General features: G+C 42.3%; 1 long non-coding RNA gene across 2 annotated transcripts in view; it reads left to right on the top strand.

The window, feature by feature from the left end:
• LOC117937370 overlaps window positions 1-3,039 on the top strand; it is a 3,796-nt gene extending 757 nt beyond the window's left edge. The window contains exon 3 of one of the 2 annotated variants that reach the window (XR_004655137.1): window positions 2,459-3,039. This is a non-coding gene — a long non-coding RNA (uncharacterized LOC117937370). Of the gene's footprint in view, window positions 1-1,586; window positions 1,758-2,458 lie in introns of those variants that run through there. The other variant, XR_004655136.1, reaches the window with a different exon arrangement.
• The last annotated feature ends 8,571 nt before the right edge of the window (window positions 3,040-11,610 follow it).

Here is an 11,610-nt window from a genome sequence, read left to right as displayed (position 1 = left end):
ATGAAAGCCTCATCAAAACCTCGTATTCCTTTTAGCTGAACTTGTCCTGAGCAAACAACAGTGAACATGAAGCGAACCTCATAAAGTATATGAAGATCTTTCCAACTGATGTCCCTTTACATTAAAACAGAGACTGGCTCCCTTGCTTTGGTCCGGCCCCCCACGAAAACACACTGGACAAAGGAGACCCGAGCCGGACTGCAGCCCGTATAGACAGAGCTTATAAACTGTGCGCGTGGAGAAAAACGAGGCTTTCATCTATACAGTACAAGTAATTGATACATATATAAATCAAATCAAATAATGCCAGAGTGAGCAGATTTTTCACGTCTGTAATTAGATAATCGTTACACTCTTTTCCTATTTACATATCAGCCTGCATTCCAGAGCCCTGCGCTCTCCAATGGGCTTCAGCCACCACGTGTCCACACACACACACACACACACACACACATTCGACCTGTACAAGAGTAGGTAAACAACAGTAGGCTATACAAAAAGCTCAAATCTAGCTATATTCTGCAGACTTCCAAAGTCGATATTGTAACAGTCCAAATGGGCTCTGCAACCAGCAAGACAACCGTGAATTATCATTTATGCAACAGCTTCCATTAGGATGACCAAAATAGACCTTTGTGGAGTTGCGAAACTCATTATCTGGTGCTCAACGTCCATCAAAATATATCGGCTGTGTTCTTATTTGTGCAACCTTGAAGAGGAAAAAGTATTCTTATTGTTATTATTACTATTATTATTATTTAATAGGCAATAGCTCCCGTGTGGACTGCATAGAGTCAGCCAGTCAGTTTGGATCCAAATATGACAATCACTACAAGTTTGCAGTGATATTACAAATGCCCGATTCACAGGCAAAAAATAGTGATAAAAGTAGTGTGACAAATTAATTTGTGTTTTTTTTTAGGATTTTGCATCAATCAATACACCAAGTTGGGAAAATTAATCACTTTTCGTCACTCCAACTGCCTAGGACATCTTGTTAGAAAAGCAGAATACGTCAACATAGCATATGCGTATTTATACATAGGCTACATATATATACACATATATATTGAAATGACTTAGTTTCCCTGTTCTCTCCCCCCACAGTGTTGTCCCCAGCACTAATGACAGAGGGACAATGAGGAATCCTGTTCCGCAGCTCACAAAAGAGGTCCGGCACTTAAAACAGAAATCTGCATTTAATTTATTTAGCGACAAGGAAAAGCCTTTTATAGCTTGATTTTTATTGGTTCTTTTTCACTTAAAAGGTGGGGGTTGGGTGTGCGTGGATGAGTGTGCGTGTGTGCAAAGAGGGAGAGAGAGAGAGAGAGAAAGACAGAGAGAAGCACATAGCACACACACACCCACACACACACCATCCTCCTCTGTACCGTGTGCCAGCGTGAGCTACCCTTTACGGTGGGGGGGTGGGGCATAATTAATGCGGATTGACTGATTGCTCTTGAAACAGACCGGTCCTGCGCGCGGATTGTCCTCGAGCAATGAAGCGTTCCTGACTGACACTTCCCACCTTCCATTCTTCGCTTCTTTTTCTTCTCCCCCTCCCCTTTCATACCGCACACTAGACCGGGGAGCAAGAGTCTCCCTCCGCGGCGAGGAGCCACTCATCCCGGCCGCTCTCCCACCGTCCGGCCCGGCCAGCCGGAGGCGGCTTCTCCCTGCTCGGGAGATGTGGCGTCTGTGCACGAGTGCGTCACCATTTAAAACGAAATAAACACACAAATTAAGCATGCAAAGGTTATTTATAGTCTATTTTCTATTTCTTTGTTAATGCTTTTGTTTGCCCCTCTACATGCTGTAGATAATCCTATATTTTTGCAGCCTGACATAAATCAGACCCCGTTCAGTGTTGCTTCTGTGGATATGATCTCTACTGCAACTTCACCTCACGAGGAGTTATGTCTCTGTTAAAAAAAAAACGTCGAATAAGCTATTTTCCGCACGTTAAAAAGTGGTTGGAGTGCGTTTAAAGGGGTGGGGGTGGGGGGGGGGGGCTATAGCCTCCACTGCACCCCCCAACATTAATTGAATAAACTTTTGAACGTCTAAATAGGACCACATAAAGAAAACGCATAATTCACAGTCAACGGGAAACACATTGGCGAGGCGGGTTTTAAATGAGCTCCAAATGGAGAGCTGTCTCCACGGGAGGCCCTCCATACGGGGCATATTCTCACCACATCTTTCTGATAGCCCTTTAATGATGCGGATTTCCATACACGGCCCGTTCACACACCAACCGGGGAGACGCCCCGGCTATCTGAAGGTGGTGCAACCCCACGAGACAATGTGGTCATATTAGAGTAGAAAAGCATGCGAAATGTAGCGTTGCCAAACTTTTGGACTATGTTATGAAAAAAGGCTCTCCTGAGCCCTCTGGGCAGTCATGTATACCTCTAAACCCATTTTTTCTTCTTTTGGTCGCCACTGTAAATAGGAACCACAACCAACAAGCAGCAAAGGCACAGAAGAAGAAAAAGACATGATGGAGTCATAAGTTGACTGGACACAAAAACAACATGACCTTTTTTTTCTCTGTGTGCGCAGGGCTGATGCTGCTCTCTCTGATCGGCCCTGACACATGTAGACTCAGGACGGATCATGCATTGTGAAATGCTTGGCATGAAAAAGATCAAAAACGCTGTACCCCTCCTTAGAGCGCTTTAAAAGACTCCAAACTGTTGGATGAGGATGAGGGTGCAGTAGAAGAAGATGAGGATTGGGATATTGATGGTGGCGAGGGAAAAAAAGCTTGGGCAACAAATTAGTGCCTGTCACACAGCCATGTATCCGGCTGTAACCACCACCAGGCCTGTATGGATGAGATGAAAGCCTCCATTTATGGACCATCAAAACACGCAGGTGGAGGCTTTAATTATCATTTGAACATAAACAGCCATAGCGTGCCGTTCTGCGCGTGTTTGCACCGTAAGCTTATGTAGTTTCTATTCAAACAGCAGTAGGTCATTTCATCTTTTCTGAACAGACCAGATCGTGAAATGTTGATATTATACACAATGGGATTAAATATATGATGGGCCTGATACGGGACAGACCCAGTGCAACCTGATTTGGTGTATTTGTTTCCCAACATTTCTACAACGCCCCTCTGGGTCAGCCTCAAATAGCGCACAATGGCACCGTGTACACGCATGTACTGTCATCAAAATTAAAGACACCGTTTTAGTTTTTTTCTGGTTTGGTCCAAAAAGCGCACTGAGATCATAAAACATGTGTTGTTAAATTGGTAAAGCTCCCCCCAAAAAAGTTAAAAGTGTATGGGCCAAAGGGTCAACAGGTCAGCTGGCATTCTACAATTCATCTCTCAAGGTTTTTAACAAACACAATTGTATATGTCAACGAAGACTAATTTAGCAACAAAGGTCTTTGCACGACTCAGTATCCATAATGTGCTTTAATGACGCACCAGCAATTGACTTCTAGTAAGAAGAAAAGAATGGCATGAGTGAGAAAAACATTTTCGATATTTTATCATCTTCTCCTTTTGTTGCTTGTCGTGTTTTGGAGGATTACAACCTAATCAGATCACATCTGGATCATCTCTCAAAAGAAAACTTATCCAACAACAGTTTCATTTGGAGTTAAGGCTGCGAGAAGCGTGCTATTACATCATAGGAGCCAGCAACATTTGGAGGTGAACAACCTGCAGTAGGCGATCAGACAAAGTTTCAAAAGAAACTACAAATTCTGAAGAAAACCAGCCATGTGTCCAAATACCACTACACACAGATAAACAACATAACATAGCTGCAAAGTATATTCAACTAATGTCTATTTATTTACTATTTTTAGCTCATTCTAATACATTTACTTGTCTTTTGATGGCCCTAAAATGAAATGAAATAAACTGCCAAACTCACAATAACTGTGTGTTTGATCGATGAGACAAAGAAGTAAAGCAAGTGTTAACTGTACACTTTCCTACAGTGGACACTGTACATAACAGTAATAACTTCCCAAGTTTTTGTTCTTTTCTACAGCTAAAGTGCATAAAGTATAGTGTATGAATGTCATATTTGACTTGGCTTTATTATGTCAATCACAATTATTCATGATTTTGACTGGAGGAAAAAATTAAGATTTAATAATTTTGGAATTTTGCAAAGGACTCATACATTACATACATACTCTTGTCTTTATTGCCAATTTAAAAAAAAAAATCAGAAATCTGACCTGAGAAAAAGACGTATCATCTCGCATGGATGGTTTTATGGCCGACGGTGTTGCCAAAGCTCTTATTTGTGTGTGTGTGAGTGTGTGTGTGTGAGAGAGAGAGAGCCTCTCAGTATCTATATACAGTGATACCGTGTAACTTAATATGACACAAGTAAGCCTGACAAACTATAACACCCAACTGTGGAGCCGGTCAAATAAAGGGAACTACACTTTACATGGTTGAATCACCTTGTCCCTGTGTGTGTGTGTGTGTGTGTGTGTGTGTGTGTGTGTGTGTGTGTGTGTGTGTGTGTGTGTCACTGTATTGGCCAAGAGGCCCCAACTAATAAACCTTATTACATCAACTCAATGTTAAAAAGAGGTCGAGATTTTGCACTCAGAAACATGCATCCGTTCATTCGGGTTGTCTATATTTATAGTTCCCCTCATAGGATTAACGTGTAGTGGTTACGCATTTTAAAGTTATAGGAAGCTAAAAAAAAAAGGATTACGCAAACGCGTGCGCGTGTTTCAGTCGTAATTGAAAAGTAGCCCAAACCATCTAATTAGCCCTATCTAAATACCCAAATAAATAAAGAGACGTTTTTTTTATTGGGCACATATTGGAGGGAGCCAAAATCCGCCTGCTATTTAACAACAACTCTTCAGGGTTGTTTTATCTTTAATCCCAAAACCAAGTTTTTGTAAACTAGAAGAGTGTCAAAATCAGTGAAAAAACAGCTTGAAAATATATATAGACTATAGCCTATTGAAAAATTGAATGCAGCGTTGAATAGAGTGCACTGACAAATTATTAAACATAGTACAAAATACGACACCTACCTATAAAACGACCGTCTCCGCTTATCACAAAATTGTATGTATGGTCATATTTTGAAAAAGAAACAACCAAAAGATGTGTCTCTTCCTCGCAAAAACTTGACAACTCGAAGAAGAAGAAAATCCTGCTCCTATACGCTTTATCCCAAAACAACGCGCATTCGAATGTATAGACTTAAGCTGCGCAACGCTTCCTTACACTTTGGCTCTCTGCTGGTTTTATCCACCGAGGGGGTTTCCAGACTACAAGCTCCGGATCCTGTGGATGTGAGTCTCCGTGAGGCTGCGTAATAGCAAATTTATGTCTGGATGACGCGTCCTCTCTCTCTCACAATGTAGTTGGAGCGCTGTCATTAAACAGAAAATTGATCGAGAGACTATCTTTCTTTCTTTCCTTCTCTCCCTCTCTCTCTCTCGTCTTGTCTAGGAGACAAGAAGGGAGCTTTCCTGCATTTTCAGTTGTTTTTTTTAAACAGGGGAGGGGGCAAAGGGACATCAGCAACGAGTTACACACCAGGAATACACCCACTTCCATCCCCAACAAAGTTATTTCCTACGAGTACAGGCTTAACACACATTTACGCTCCAAGACATGCGCACACACCTTTTTTTCGAACCAATATTGTTTTGTTTGAGCTAAAAATCTTGCATGGAGGAGGACAAGAGGCCTCTAACTTCTTCCACATGCAACTTTCTGACCAAACTGCACGTCATATCAAAAGGTACTCGATTTTGGGTAATCATTCCTCTGTCTACGTGTTTAACCTATAACCGTGATGTGATGAAAGAAAGGCATGTTCGCGTTTAATTTGGAGAATAGTTCGAGTTTGGCATGAAAAGAAGAACTCGGCTTTTCCCTGGAACCCCACTGATATTCGTTCATAGCCGTTTGCCAAATGATATTCCTAATTATCGCCCGGAGGTCACAGTTTACCCACCTTTTTCAAATTCGCCATCAATGCATGCTATATGTAGCTGCTTTCCCGAGTTTCACAGGCATTTCGCTGTGAGGACGACCGGCCGAACGGCGCACGCAAACACCGCCATGCACACACGGGTTCAATTGTAAAAGCACTATAAACATTAAGCACTGGCGTTAAAGAGTGCACAGTTGTGCGCGTTCGCCCCGCAGCCTTTAATCAAGTCCAAACGGTCCAGACAAGTTTGTGCGTAAAAAGGGAATTTATCTCCCGTTCTCGCTCCACGGAAAAGGAGTTCGGGTTGCTTCGATGTGTCGCCCTGGACTACAGAAACAAAGACATGATTGCAAACAATCGTTCAGTGAAAAACCAACACAAACACACACAAATACAGTTTCCATTCGGTAAGGCGTTTTACTGAAGATGCGTAAAACAAATGTGCCGCAGGTTGAAGATGAATGCGGAAGAAGCGAAGTCTACGAGCTGCAGCCTGGAAATAATCGCACAAAACGCGGTTGTTGGGAGTCTTCCTCCCTCCTTCCCAAACGGGACCTCAGCCTCGGCTTTCTCCTCTACTCCCCCTGCAGCCCCCACCGGCTGCCCCAGTGGGTCACCGCTTCAGGAGCACCACGTCACCACGTTAACCCCTGCATCACCGCGTCCTGGACAGAAGCAGGGCCGGGTGCCCTGCGGGGCTGTGCCGACGGGGGAGAGGGGGGGGGGGGGGGGGGGGGGGGGGGGAGAGGGGGGGTGCGAGGACCTCCAGGCGTCCTAAAGGGCGGGTCCAGGGGGTCTGTGGCAAAATAAGGAACAGGTTTCTTTCAATTCAGTGGAAATTCAGCTTATTTTAGAATAACTTCTGGAATGTGTCTGCACAGGTTTACTCATTGTTGTTTTTTCTCCAAATGGACGCACAGCTCCTGACTTGCTTTCCCTTTCTAGAAAATCTTTCATGAACGCCATTTAAAATCGTAATGAAGACCCAATCGACATAGTTGAAAAGTCAATAGTCTCTTAAATACATCCTTTCTTTGTTTTTCTATATAAAAAACGTCTTAATTACTTTCGACATATCAATGAAATTAACATCATGGTCCTCCATTACTCATTTTCTTGATTAGAATTTTCAGCAGGTGATTTATTGCTGTGGCTGCAGAATTAAGACCAAAAACACCCTAATAACCCAAACGCCATCATGGCACACAATAAGCTCATGACAAAACCTGTCAAAAGAACTATATATTTGGGGGGGTTGTATGAAAACAGAGTGACAACAGACACTTCCATCTAACAAGAAATATGCTTCACCACCAACCCCAACTGGCAAATCCACCAAAACAAACTCACCCCCTAGTTCAAGCTAAGTAATTCTATTATGACTTTCCCAAAACCATCGCTGCCCTCCACCGTGTTGAAAAATAGAAACTATTCTCAAGACCAAAAGCAACAATACATCCATAAATCCTTCCAGTATGGTTTTGGCTTTGCCTTTGAAAGGATTTATGGGAAAGGGAAGTGGGAGGGTCCCGGCAGACCCCACCCACTCAGAAACGGGACCTTTATTTGGCTTTGTAATGGCCTACTGTTGCATTGTGGGTTTTCCAGTTAGTCTAGACAGTTAGATTAGTCTATATACCCAAACCCCGTTTCAAATTTCTAATGTCAAAGGACATTTACACCTAATTGCACTCACTTTGATTCTAATTTAGGCTATTGTATTATTATTATTTTTGTTTTTATTATTATTATTATTATTATTATTATTATTATTATTATTATGTTGTTGTATTCTCATTTAAATGACCACCTATTTGAATTTTGAAACATTTAGAGAACTTTTACATGCACTTGTGACTTTTTTTTTTTTTTTTTACAGATTTACATAAGTGTGTATTATGTTTCAAAAATGTCTGTAGCTTCAAAGAAAATCTAGTCCAACCAAGCCTCTTTGTCCCATCTTATAAAGCCTTATGATCATAACTTTTCCTGGAAAATATTCCCCCTATTTCCTTTATTGCACACATTCTGTGGCTGGACTGTATTCATTTATGAGGAAGACACAGCACAGCTCATGCAAAACATTTTTGTCTCAAACAGCTTTATATACAACTTTATATTTCACATAACAGCTTCGTTAAATTTGAAATTATCTAGCAAGACATCACGGAAACGCCGTTGTTTAATTTGTGATGTTGTTGCTTCTGTGATGGAGAAGGTGTTGGTTGAATATGCTGACCTTTTAAACAGTTTCAGATGTTTGAGAAACACGCTGGCTTTAGACAGAACCGTTAAATCAATGCTGTCCGTACACTCACTCATCCATCTATTTCAACTCTGATGAAGCCTGCAGCCTGAAATACGAGCTTTCCCTTCTCGTTAGAACGGTCCCAAACAACGGCTAGTTTCCGGCTACAGCCCTGGCCAGCCCTAGTGTTGGGTAATCACCCCTTCATGAGTTACTATCACAGGTTTCAGGTGGTTTTCACTCATGGATTCCTTCACATATGTCACATTTCCATTGTATGGTACCTCAACTCGACTCGCTCTTCTATGGTTTTATATCAGCAAAGGTTGGGATTGTACGTGGTACTTTTTATTGGTACCATCTTGGTTGAGGTTCCAAGCGATCTGAGCTGACACCATAAGGAGGAGTTAAAACACTGCTGACTGTTTATTGGTCAGAGAGAGAATCGTCACTAGCGCCACACGGGATATCCTGCACTAACCCGCCATTTTCAAACAGCCGTGCAGCCGACAGTTGGGAACGCAATGGCTTTTAGAAACTCAACCTAGAATTTGCGCCATTCTATGCCACAATTGACAAAGTGGTTGGTTTAAGGATTCAGCAAGTAAAGCTAACATCAACCTGAATGTTTAAAGCAAACATGACCTACTGTTCGTATGGAGTATTTTACACGATGACAGATCTTTTTTGCTCCTTTTTCTTTATTGATGTCAGGGTGTGAAGACTGAATCAATCAATATATTTAAAAAGGGTATATGAGAAATAGTCACCAACCCTGCCTTTAAGTCTCCTGGCATCAAAACATCTTTGTTTCATGAGCAGGTTGTTTACCAAAATGTCCCACTGTACGCCATTATGTAATAAACAGGTTTACACAGGAAACATCTGTAATATTCATTCCAAAACACAGCAGCTGCAGGGAGACAATACCTGTCCTTGTGCGTGTTTCCGACAAGCCGATCATGGTGTCATACACATGTGGCGGTATTGATAAATGTGGACAAATGCTTGCGGTTTATTCTTGAGATTCTTTATGCTTCTCATTTGCTGTAATACAGCTCACTCTTAACCCCGTTCACAGCCTGCCACACGTGTGTGTTTGTGGACCCCTGATATTTCTGTATGTGTGTGTGTGTGTGTGTGTGTGTGTGTGTGTATCACAGCTGTGATAGGTTAAGAATCAGACGCTAAACCTGTTTCTGGTTCCAATTTGAGGCCAGCTCCTCTTTGGCAAATGGAAAACACTTCAAGAAGGTGCCACCGGACCTAAAGATGGTGCCTGTTTCTGCAGTTTACGTGCTCATGTGATTTTTAGAGAACGGAGGTTGTTTGCCTCAGAGGCAAGTGCACTGCACACACACACACACACACACACACACACACACACACACACACACACACACACACACACACACACACACAACTTCACTTCTTGAAGTTTATAGAGGCCCAGTGACCCCATAGGTGAGCATAGCTGCATAACTGAGACGGCCACAAAAGGGTGAGCTAGGAGAGCAAAGCATCCTGGGATATGACTTCTTGCCAAAGCACTATATTCTTTCATCTTTGCTCTCGTATTGTAAATGCATATCAGTCATAAAAGAGTGTTACATCATTGCACACACAGTAGTGCCTTTATCTCGACTCTGCCATGTAGGTTTTCCTCTCTCTGTGTGAGTTATGGCGTGTATGCATATTCTATGAAGCCTCATTAAAACACAGTGTAGCGAAGTGACAAACAGAGACATCTCTTAAACGTCATGCCAGGCCATTCACCCCTCCATGCCATCGTCCAGCTATCCTCTTCTTTCGAAGCTTTTTTTTATTGCAGCTGCTAATGCAGCAGCCAGAACTGAAACAAAGCTAGCTTTGTGCCCCCCCCCCCCCCCCCCCCCCCCCCCCCCCCCCCCCCCCCCCCCCCCCCCCCCCCCCCCCCACATCTGCAGCAGCGTCACGCATCCTGGAATGGTCATCCCGCAGAGTCATGTGATCCATTGCCTGGTAGAAGAAAAAGGGAAGTGTGTTTCAGAACCCCGTTTTTGGCCCAGCTGAAAGGTCAGAGGTCAACTTAACTCACAAAAGGGCCGACTCACTTTTTACTCTGTCCTTTTCCTCTTATTGCTGTCTCTTCTTTGCTTTTTGGCCTGTGGTCTAACCCAACAGCCTTGTGGCTGGCTTACATTAAAGATGCACAGATGTGGTTAATAAAACTTAACATCATCAGAATATCAGGCACCTCACCACAACAAGGCCCAGAGCTGGGCAATGGACCGTTTGAGGAATAAGCGCCTCATTCTGTACATTCACTCTTAGATTATCAAAAAGAGCAGAAGGGTCATGCTTTTAAAGTGTAAAATCAGGGTGGCTGACCTGAAGGCCCTCAGACAACACAGCATTTTGTTACTATCACTATGATGTTGAGTTGAGCAGATCTACAGATTCAAAAGATCCACAGGGACTTGGAATCAACTGCTTTAAAAAAAGAAAAAACACCAATGGTCTGATGGTAGCACATGCAGATCTAGATCACCATTTAAACCATATCAACTGAACAGGGTCTAAACCAATTTGTTTGCTTTTTAGAAAAAAACTACTAGTTTCATTTTACATTTTCTGGGTGATGTTTTAATGCAATGGAAGAATTTGTATGCTCAGTACAATAGACGGCAAACTATCAGCATTATGTAGGTCAGTTTCTGAAAACACCACTGTAAACTGATGCTGCTACAGGTGTAGTATCAAGAACTATGGGTGCATTGTCCACTGACAAAGCTCCTTCATCAACTAGAGCCATCTTCCATGACAACAATAGCTTGTGTATACACCCTCTACGGCTCATGGGACTGAGCGAATGCGGCGGGGCTGAGAAAGAGAGTGACAAAAGTCCGGACGATTTATTGAGCTGATGAAAGGGAATGGAGAAAAAAGTGGCATAGGAAATGGGTTCATGGTTATTATAATTGTGACTTCTCTATGTTTGATTTTATTTTAAGTAAATGTGGTTCTAAGTAAATCCTCAACAGCTATTTGTTTTTACTAAGCCTAGAGCTAATCCATCTAATACAGAGTTTAACATAGAGTGTTAAATTGACCCATTTGACTGTTTTCGCATATAGTGAGAAATAATAAAAAGCTACTAATAAAGGTACTTTTGCATTAGAAACGTATGTTCTGTACTGTTGCTTACACTGACTATTTTTACACACACACATACACACCCAACTGACAACTCTTCACCACCTTTCTCCTCTAATATCATCCCACATTAAGACGGATATGTTTATGTGGCATGTTGTGGAGGACTTTATATGAAGGAGATGCATTAAAACATCCATCTTACTTGGATACAATTATTCAACCTCTCTTACCCCTCCCCTTCTCTCTCTCTCTCTCTCTCTCTCTCTCTCT

This window comes from Etheostoma cragini, chromosome 21, assembly GCF_013103735.1.
Source record: "Etheostoma cragini isolate CJK2018 chromosome 21, CSU_Ecrag_1.0, whole genome shotgun sequence".
Taxonomy (NCBI): Eukaryota; Metazoa; Chordata; class Actinopteri; order Perciformes; family Percidae; genus Etheostoma; species Etheostoma cragini.
This window is presented reverse-complemented; position numbering and strand designations above follow the sequence as displayed.